The 11,079-nt window shown below is 43.0% G+C and overlaps 1 long non-coding RNA gene across 1 annotated transcript; it reads right to left on the bottom strand.

Annotated features, from left to right (window-relative positions):
- Window positions 1–2,218: 2,218 nt before the first annotated feature.
- Window positions 2,219–10,621, bottom strand: LOC143841764 (uncharacterized). The gene is made up of 3 exons (XR_013232795.1): window positions 9,987–10,621; window positions 8,046–8,120; window positions 2,219–2,418 (listed from the first exon to the last, which is right to left on the bottom strand). It is a non-coding gene; the product is annotated as an uncharacterized LOC143841764 (long non-coding RNA).
- Window positions 10,622–11,079: the final 458 nt, after the last annotated feature.

The following is an 11,079-nucleotide window of genomic DNA, read 5'->3' as shown; positions in this document are numbered from 1 at the left end:
CTCTCATTTCAGGGAAGCCAGCAAGAATGAAGATCTCCCAACCGCCTGAAAAACATGTACCAAGCTTTGGGACACACTAGCATTTGTCTGATGCTACTTCTGTAGGATGGCTACATATAGGCTCCCAGCAATCTGATTGCTTGCAAAAACTGCTTCCATATGGTTAGAGCTTCATACCATGGGTACTGGTAAAAAACAGAGGTCAGTCAGAACCATGTAAATTGGCCCCTCGACTGGATTTTTATTAATGTAAAAACATTTCAGAGGCACTGTGGATCCTTGACCCTGCACAGCACTTCTCTATCTGAAGAGAGGCAAGGACAGTCTTGCACCCACCCCCTGCAGAGAACTGGAGGCCCCAGAAATGGGGAAAAAGGAGGAGCAGCCTTGTGCCCTGCAGCCAATGAGGGGGCTGAGAACAGAAGGCTTCTTGAAGGTGTTCCCAAGTCATTTATCACATTTTTCTTCTTTTTTTGCTGCAGAGCTCCCTACTCTTCTCTCCTTGTCTGTATGAAATTATCCAGTTGAGCAATAATTGTTGGGGTGGTGTTATAGAATCATAGAATCATAGAGTTGGAAGGGGCCATACAGGCCATCCAGTCCAACCCCCTGCTCAACTCAGGATCAGCCCTAAGCATCCTAAAGCATCCAAGAAAATCTATTTCTGATTGGCTCTATCTTTCTTCATATGTGTTGTTGTGATGTTGCCTGTTGGCTTGTTGGGACTCTAACTGGGCTTGGTGGGCTTGTGTGGGTTAAGCATTTGGCCAGGACTCTGAGGCACCCAAGGATGATGGGAGGGTGCTCAAACCAGCCACTGATGACTACATAGCCCAAGAGGGCTGAAGGGGTAGTTAATCTCACAGTAGTACTCTTCTGGTTATCATATCTAGTGGTGGGTTTTAGAAATAGGGACCAGGTGGCAGGATATTCCTGTTGTGAACACGGTAGCAGTGGAGAAGCTATATTATATTGGCACTTGCATAGGTATCATGGAATGTGTCATGGAACTATTCTGCAGTCCTTCAGTTTTCTCTTTAGTATCATTGCAATGACGAAGAATAGGAGCAAAATCTGAATTAGCAGGTTCTACCTTCTGCATTGTGTACCAACTGCCACTGGGTTTAAACCCAGCACTTAATCCATTGCTCCAATCTTCATACAACACTAGACACGACATGTCCTAAAGAACCATCTCCTTTATGGTCTATTGCTCCCTTCTTGAAAAGACCTTGCCTTCTAAGGCGAGCCAGGTAGCTATAGCCTTTTCAGGGGTGGTCCCAGTCTCTTTCCCTTGAGATTCACCTGGTAACTTTGTTGTTATGTTCTGCTTTTGTTTGCATTTAGCTCTTTCAGTCCCACTCGGCCATGAAATGCTGGTTTAAGTAACAACCTCCGTTTTCTCATTTTAAACACTTATCTGTGGTTTTAAAGATCTGTGTATTTGACTATTATTGATATTTTATTTGTTTTTAGTGGTAATTGTAGTGTATTTTGTGGTTTTGATTTTGAACAGTTCATATCTGCCACTTAAAATAATGGAAAATGTGGGATACAGACTTGACCTATGCCAGACACTTAGCTGTCTGCTTAGCTGTTCACACAGCACATTGTGGAACCATCAGGGATGGTGCATCTGGAATCACATCTTCAGTGAGGGGTGGGGGAATCTGCCTGCGTTTTCTTAGAAACATCTGAGTAATGTCTGTTGGAGGCAAGTGTGCCATGATATATGGTTCCTTGTTCTGATCCAGTATGACAAATTTTGCATCCTTTAGTATCTGCTTTACTAAGATTCTTGGTTTTAAGGAATGTATGTGCTAAACATATGCTTTGGCTTTTGGGAAGAAGTTATTGCTTATATTAATTTTGTATTAGAATTTCTCATTGATTTTTTAGGATGCTTTTCCCTTTTGAGAGCCAGTAGTGGTTAAGAGCAGTGGCCTCTAATCTGGGGAACAGGGTTTGATTCCCCATTCATCCACTGTGACTAGCTAGTGACCTTGGGCCAGTCACGGTTCTCTCAGAGCTCTCATCTACCTCATCATGTTTCCCCCCAGTTTTGTCTGACTTGGCCCTACTGATGGCAAGGGCATTCATATTTGCTGCACTTAGTCAAGTCACAGAAAATAAGTAATGGTAGAAATGCTATAATTTCATTTATTAATTTTTTATAATTGTATTTGTTAACTGCCACTCTTGGACCAAGCTGGCTTGTGGCGATTTACATAGCATTTTAAAAACCCACATAAAAACATTACCCACAACAAGACCAAAACCTAGAAGACTTTTCCTGGACTTGTCAGATATCTTCCCCCAGTGCTGGGCTGTTGATGAGAAGATCAGTTTGGGAGGCTGTTTAGCAGCCCTCTTCCCACACACACAGAAGACAGATGAATGACAGAAGGATGATAAGACCTGCATGAAAAAAAATCAGAGAGTCATGGGTGGCTTGTGGTGGGTGATGTCAGGGAGAACTTTGTCTCCTGAAATGATTCAGAAGAGCACTAGGCTTGACGATATTTATTTGAATAATCAGTTCAGTGATGTAAATCCCACCCACCCCAAGTCTGAGGCTAGGCTAAACCCAGAATTCTCCTTCCCTGAGGTGGGGTGATCTACACACCAAAGTGAGATATCCGTATTCTTATATTTTTTTAATGCTGAGATTTATTTGCTGACAGTCTTTTGCATGTTGTAGTATATGGATGACTTGGCCAGGGGCAGCCTTGGTGATTCTAGAACCCTGAGCAAAAGTCCAGGATGAGCCCCACAATCACTGCCAAGCTGGAACCAAGCTTGTTGTGAGGCGGGAGAGAACCACTGCTGTCTCTAGAAGCCGGCAGCCCCAGCCACGGACAGGTCCTGCGCAAGTGTCAGCAGGAGCTCCTTCTCCTCCTACCCTTCCTTTCACAGTGGATGTGGGCAGTCATTGGGCCCAGGCCAGCAGATGCCCCAGACCAACCCAAGGCGTTTGCTTTCTCTGTTTCTCCTTAATGTATAAAGCCCTCCAAAGTTGTGGCCCATGTCATTCATGATTCCTGCAGACTAAAGAAGTGAGGGTGGTAGATTATATTTGGCATGTACACAGATGTCAGTGAGTGATGGCAACATGTTCATCTTTAGCCCTACAATACCATATTTATTCCATAATTGTACAGCAGGTATATAAGGCCATGCTTAAGGCCTTACTTAAAGCTAATGTAGTATTTTGTGTTGTTCATACACTCGTTTAGCTACTCATGGGGAAAAAAATAAGACCAGAAAGTGGGAATTCAGTGTCTTTTGAGAACTTTCCCAAATAAGGATATAAATATGGAGGGGAGGCACAGTGTGTTCTTCTGGCACTTTTTGTTCTTTGAACAACAGCCAGGTGTGTGTTGGTGTGTGAGGGAATACAGAACAATTTCGTGCCTGAAATGGAGGGAGTTGATTACTGTCATTTTTGATGATGTGATTTTTATATACATTTGTGGTGGTATACATAAAGACTATGGTTTGGAGCAAGAAGTGCTTTAGAGTGCTTTAAAATTATTGAAGAGATACACGTTCTGCAAAGTGCTCCATTTTGTTACTGAATTGAGTAGCACAGAAGCAGATACCAGGCTGCTGTACATAAGGATAAAAAAAACAACCCCCGCCCCCCAAAAAGCCCTTGCAGCGGCAAGAAATCACATTTCCAGGTATTGCCAACTACTGAGTCAGGAACTGGGTACCTGGTATGTTCTGAGGAGGCTCTTTTCCCCAGGAGCAAAAAGAAGGATGGAATTTTTTTTTTTACCCCAGATCCTGTAAGCAAATCTAAAGGTCTTTCACATTCTAGCCAATAGAATTCATTTACACAAGCTTAATCTCACAACCACCCTGTGAGGGAGGCCACTGAAAAGTTAGTAACTATCTGCTGATGAGAGATTCTGAACCTTTATTATAGTCTTCCTTTCTCACTGAGGCTTGAAGCAGAGCACACAGTGTCAAATCTGTTACATCAGACCTGTAAAATTGAGGGTTACAAAGGGTATATCTAACAGCGAAGCGATTTTCTTTCCTTTTTAAAAGATCCAGTGGGTGTATGAGATGAATGCAACTGTACAGAAGAGTCTTTTATGCCTATCGGTTTAAAGTTTCCTTGGGATTTGGTGGCTGAAAATTGCTATAGTTTTAAGCAAGACGTTACTGATTGGTTATTCGCTGCATAGGAGGAAGAGATTCTGAATCCAGAGGTACTTTTCTTTTGCTTTAAATATTTCCAAAGCAATCACACAGAACAAGGTTTAGACGTTTAAAATAAACTGGCACGTTTGAAAGTGTTTCTGTCTCTTCAGTCTTTGCAGATATGTAATATCACTTTTCACTTCATCTTGTATGTAAGAACTTTGCAAGTATGGAGTGGTCATGTTCTTCAAAGAGCACTACAGACAGGCCATCTTCTTTCTCCCACACTGGAATATCAAGTGGGTTTTTTTAAACTGTGTATTTTAATAGTCCAGCAATTCTCAGCATGTTGCCTGGGGTCTTCATGGAGCCCAACAGTCTTTCTTGGCACCTGCCAAGTGTTTTTTAGAAAGTGGGTAGGGCCAGGTGGAGAGATTCTGATTGGCTATTGCAGATCTGATTGGCAGTGCAGATATTAAAACATTTTCTTTGACAGCAGCTACCATCACAGCATAAGAATATTTACTGGGAGACTGACGATAACTGTATATGCAAGAAAACAATTCAAAATAGCTTGTTCATTTTAAAAAGGCATCCTGTAAACAGAGTATCTGCCTAAAATATTGAAGAGTTACTATTAAAGATATGCATGACCTCACTCTCTGCCTCCTGTGGTGGTCAGTTTGTGTTGTGCCCACCACCCTGATTCAGAATTCCAACATGGTCCACAGGCTCAAAAAGGTTTTGGATTCCAAAAAGTGTGTATCTCCTGGTTTTTCAACAGTATATTTTGAGATGGGGGTATATAATGTAAGTATACTTTTATAAGCCTCCCAAACAGGTACCCGGGCTGGTTCTGCACTTATTTTGTTTTTTCCATTTTCAGTCCTGCTGAATTCAGATTGATTTGAACCTGGGTCTTCCTCCTTCCTTCTCCCCACCCCATGAATTGAAACAGAAAGTGTTCTGCACTTGATTGAGGAAGTTAGGAGGGGGAGGAGAGCAGTGGTCACCAAGCTATGTATTTATTTTTCTTTTCCTGAACAAGCGAGGGGGGGGATCAGGTGAAGTCCAGCCAGCATTAGTACTTTATTTCTTCTCTTTTGACTCCTGCATCAGCAGCAGCCTCTCAGAGGCTGCCAATGTTCCTGTTCAGAAATTCAGGCACCTATGTGCTAAAGCACATGCATGAATCAAAAAGCAAGTGCCAAATTATGTTTTAAAAAATTAAAAAATCAATTCCCAGGCTTAGATGACAATCTCCAAATTTTAAATGCACAACAAGTAAATTTAACTATAGAGTCTATGACTCTCTTGACTCTACCAGCCAAGAGAAATAAAAGGTGAAAATCACAGCTGGGCAAAGTTCAAAGAGCTCCATCACATTGCCCTGGAAATTATGATGCTCACATTCCTGGGACAAATAAAAAATAGTTTGATGGGATGCACCATGATCACATTCAGGGCATGGCATTTTTCCCATTTAAACAACAGTTCTGCACAACTTCCAAAGCCTGTTCATATTCTATTAACTGTCTTCCATACTTTACACAACAAGTTAAATCCTGCAGGAGTCTCATTGGTGTTTATCTAGCTAGGGATATCCAGTGGAACTGATTACATACTTGTTTGTAACCATGCATTCCTTAGATTGAAATATGATGATTGTGGGATTTGTGCAGATCTTATTGCTGGGTGTCAGGATCATAGTCTGGATAGGCCTGGATAGGAAGACCTGTAAAAGCATGTACATCAAACCATCCCTCCAGACCAGGGGTAGTCAAACTGTGACCCTCCAGATGTCCATGCACTACAATTACCATGAGCCCCTGCCAGCAAATGCTGGTAGGGGTTCATGGGAATTGTAGTCCATGGACATCTGGAGGGCTGCAGTTTGACTACCTCTGCTCCAGACTGTCTTATAAGTGTCTTAAGACATTTTTGATATCCTGCCCCAATGAAAATTGTTAAGCTGAAAACATGGTCTTTGCAACTATGATGGGTCTAAATTGCCCTATAGGGACACGTTCATTAATTCTGTTACTGATTCTGTTCAGCTTAAGAGTCTCTTTATAGCAGGTACTCAGAAGGGAAACAGGTCGGTAACTTTACAAACCTCCTGCATTTTCATGGCCAGCACATGTCCTATCAACCTGCCCTCATCCTTCTGTATTCTATGGTGCCTTAACAGCCACCAAGGAAACTGGAGGTATGGGATAATAATAAGAATGGTGAGACACTCATTGACTGGGCTGGAGAAAATGCCCCAGGGCTGATCAGATGCTAGGGCAGCAGGGTTCCGGGCCTGCAGCTTTCATATCTAGCAGTAAACAGGTGGGTAGTTCTAAGCAACAATTCTTTAAATGAAACAATGAGCTTAACTGAAAAAATGTATGCATTCTAAACTAATTTCATTCATTCAGAGTTTAAATCCAGTGATATTTGAAGAAATGTGCATGTATGCAAAAGCTTATCTCCACAATAAAACTTTGTTCATCTTATGGGTGCCACTGGACTCAAACATTAATTTCATTCATACTTCTCATTCACGCAAGGATGGCCAAACTTGGTGGCTGCATGCAAGAAATGTCCGAACAGGAGAGCTCCACTGATGATAGAAAACAGACTTGTTTCTAGTACCATTTCTGGTAGGACGGATGATATCACAGTGGCTCTAATTCTTCTCTGTTCTTTCTTCACCTCTTTTCAGCTTGTTCCTCTTATTCTCCAAAACGTGGGTGTGCCCAGTTTTTGCTCCAATCCTCATTGCTTTTCATGGTCACGTCCCTAATTTCACAACGTCAGTTGGGGAGGGCAAAAGGAAAGAGGCTGACTACATGGAGGTGCCAAAGCACAGATCCCATGTATTGTTGTTGTTAGGTGCGAAGTCGTGTCCGACCCATCGCGACCCAATGGACAATGATCCTCCAGGCCTTCCTGTCCTCTACCATTCTCCAGAGTCCATTTAAGTTTGCACCTAATGTATTAGGATGGCACAAGACAGTCTGGTTCATAAAGTCTGATCATAAATGGCTTCATCTCCAGCCAAGGTGTTACTTCTCCCCCACATATGCATCCCACATGCACTTACAAACATTCTCTAAGACCGTGGTTCTCAGCCCTCCTATTGCTGTGACCCTTTAATGCAGTTCCTCCTCATGTTGTGTTGACCCCCAACCATGAAATTATGCAAGGGTTCTTTCACAGAAATTAAACCGAAACTGACCAATGGCGTGAAGATCCATGGTTCATGATTGTATATAAATTGGTTTCAGTTCTTGTCCATGCCAATCTTGCTCTTTTCTGTTGCTCCAGACAGACGAACACTCTATCCCAATCTACCCTGCAAGGCTGTTGTGTGGGTGGCGCCCCCTCCAGTCAAGCTGCTTGCCCTGCCATGATCCCTGTGAAAGGATTGTTCGACCCCCAAAGGGGTCCTGACCCCCATGTTGAGAACCGCTGCTCTAAGATGAAGAGGTAACTTGGTGCAGTAGTTAAGAGCAGCAGCCTCTGATCTGGAGGTTTGATTTCCCACTCCAACACATGCAGCCATCTGGGTGGCCTTGGGCCAGCCTCAGTTCTCAGAGATTTCTCAACCTCACCTACCTCACAGGGTATCTGTTGTGGGGAGAGGAAGGGTAGGTGACTGTGAGTCACGCACTGGAGGTTTCATGCCAGGCTGCAGGCTGTTGTTTTAGACGTGGCAGGTTACCCCACCTCTTCCTGCACCCACACGGGGGAGCATTTGGACCAGTGCACCTCATCCGCCCCCGATTTGTCCTCCTGCATGAGAGCTGGGGCAGTGAAGTTCTCAGTGCATAAACTGTCTTTGAGACTCCTTCACGTAGTGAAAAATGGGGTACAAAGATCCAGCTCTTCTTCTCTAGACATACCTTAGGAAATCTCAGGATAAAGTTGCTGAATGCACAGAAAGTTTCAGGGATCATTTCATTAGCAAGTTCTTGATCCTGCAGACAGATAAGCATTTAACAAAGCATAGTCTATTAGCAACCAGTACTGGATATGGAACCTATATTCCATCTTTGACACAAGTAGTAAAAATGAGGAGGTTTTTTTTTTTTGGGGGGGAGAGGATCATATGAATTGGACCCTGTATTATGGGCAAAGTTAGAGCCTCTTGTGGCACAGAGTGGTAAGGCAGCCGTCTGAAAGCCCTGCCCATGAGGCTAGGAGTTCAATCCCAGCAGCCGGCTCAAGGTTGACTCAGCCTTCCATCCTTCCGAGGTCGGTAAAATGAGTACCCAGCTTGCTGGGGGGTAAACGGTAATGACTGGGGAAGGCCCTGGCAAACCACCCCGTATTGAGTCTGCCATGAAAATGCTAGAGGGCGTCACCCCAAGGGTCAGACATGACTCGGTGCTTGCACAGGGGATACCTTTACCTTTTACCTTATTATGGGCAAAATGTGCTAGCATTCTATTCCTTCCTTAGAACGAAGGAATGACTTGATGAATAAATACTTTAATTGGTGGGGGAAATTATTAAAATGCACACAAATATTTGGTGGCATGTACAAGACGAAAGCAGAAAGAGTTTTAATTACCATGATCCTTTTTAGACATTACATTCACACGTACTGAGAGCCTGCCAGCCATGCACAGATTCTCCAGATACATTATGTGAACAGGAGTGTCTGCATATCTCCCATACAAGTATCGCTCCACAACACGTGAACACGCCCCTGGGTTGTCCAGGGTTTGAGATTGTGGGCACTGAGGCTGTACAGACATCATTTTCCCACAACATGGTGACCATGCTTATGGATAGCATGTGCTGAAACACAGTACTAAAAGGTTCAGGTATATGCCATGGGAACATCTGAAAGCAGATTATAACCAATGAGAAAGGTTATATTTAGTGCACTTTTCCACTAATGCATTTATGGCGTCATTATTGTTCCATGGGTACAACCTGGCTTCCAAGGTGTTTACAAAACGCCTGCCATTTGTGCAATTTAGTACATTCCAAAACACATTTTCAGAAATATTTTTCATACACTCGAGGAATAAAAAGCATCCACTAAAAAGCCTCAACTAAACTCAGCACTAGAAAAACATGATGTAAGAGCAGCTCTCCAGATGGCCCCAGAAAACTTTACAAAACAGCCATGGAGACCAACATCTCACTTTGTTACTGTCCTCCTCAAGTAGTATTTAGAATGTTAATTTATCCGAAGTCCTATTCAGTCATTAGGGATAAAAGCTTCCAAGAGACCTGTCCTTAGTGAATTTGTCTAATTCCCTTTTAAAGCAACCCAAGATAATGATCATCACAATATGCTGGGGCAGTGAATTTCAAAAATGGAATTGTGCATTGTGTGAAGAAACATCCTTTTGTCTGACTTGAGTTTACTGCCCCTCAGCTTCACCGGGCATCCACAAATTCCCCACCCCATCACTTTTAATCTAAAATGAAAAGTCTCAGACTCCTTAGCTATTTCTTATAGGAAAGGTACTTCAACCCCTTCATCATGTTGGTTGTTCTTTCTGCATCTTATGAAGATGTGCCCATCTGAGGCACAAAACCCAATTTGTCTTCTGCACCACTCTCATTGTCCAATGGACTACCACAGTACTAGATCAGATTCAAGGTGCTGGTTTTAACCTTTAAGGCCACCCGCAGTCCAGGCCCAATGTACTTGAGGGCCCATCTTTCTCCCTATGCCCCCCACAGGACTCTTCGCCCTGTGGGTGCGAATCGACTGGTGATCTTGTCAACTTTTCTCCCTTCCCATTTCTGTATTCTGGGTCTCATCTCACCACCAAGATACAACAAAGAGCATTTGAAAGGCAAAGAAATAAAACAATATTTACTTTTCACATGTAGACGAAACACATACTGTGCATCTCTGACAGTGTTATTTCCAGTGTTCTGGCCTACAGAAAGGAAATAAAAGCAAAGTTTTAGGATCAGTTTTGGATTCAGTGGCTGGCTCATAGAAAAAACAAACAGGCTAAGAGCCAAAGTCATTTCTTGGAACTTGTAGGGAAAACAAAAGCTCAGCAAATATTTGAAACAGCTGGTGAAGATTTTCCTCTCAGTTTCCCTTCTCAGCACTGCTGCTCCATGCTGGCTACAGCTGCACCTCTTGTATTCCTGTTGCTGATAAAGGCAAAAGAGCACTGGAAAGAAAATGGTGCCAAATCTGGGTAACACTAGATGGCTGTGGGGCTCCTGTATAGAAAGCTTCCTGGTTGCCTGTGGAGAGATAAGGAAGCGGTGACTGCAATAGGTGGTGTGTTGTCACAGGTTTTTGAAACCATCCACATGTTGTTCTCTTGTTGGGGGTGGGCGGAGGCATGAAGCAAGGCTGTCTGATCATTCCTTTCTGGGCCTTAGTTATGATAATGGTTTTGACTGTATAACTTGGGTATGGGACCTAGATCTTAGTGAAGGTTCACATTCAGATTCAGCTGGCTACCCCAGTGTTACTCTCATGTAGTGTAGGGCTGTAGTGTAAAGCAGGGGTAGTCAACCTTTGGTCCTCCAGATGTCCATGGACTACAATTCCCATGAACCCCTGCCAGTGTTTGCTGGCAGGGGCTCATGGGAATTGTAGTCCATGGACATCTGGAGGACCACAGGTTGACTACCTCTGGTGTAAAGTATTTTGAATATCATCCCACAAAGTGAATGACACAGACATCTAACAAACACTATTTGGGTAACAGACAAACAAACATGGATTTTTGAAACATTAAACTAGTGTTTGATACTTCTACTCTTTGTCTTAAAGTCAAAATTCATTGATCATCCCAGTTTGTACATTATCAGGTATGGTGATGTACAGAGCCAACTCCTATGTATTAAATGTCACGGCAAATGAAATTATTCCATAACCTATATTGGGACAGGAATTTTAATCCTTTCAAAGGTAGCTTTTTAAAATGTAACACTGCAGTGTTG

Source organism: Paroedura picta, chromosome 7, assembly GCF_049243985.1.
Source record: "Paroedura picta isolate Pp20150507F chromosome 7, Ppicta_v3.0, whole genome shotgun sequence".
Classification (NCBI taxonomy): Eukaryota; Metazoa; Chordata; class Lepidosauria; order Squamata; family Gekkonidae; genus Paroedura; species Paroedura picta.
This window is presented reverse-complemented; position numbering and strand designations above follow the sequence as displayed.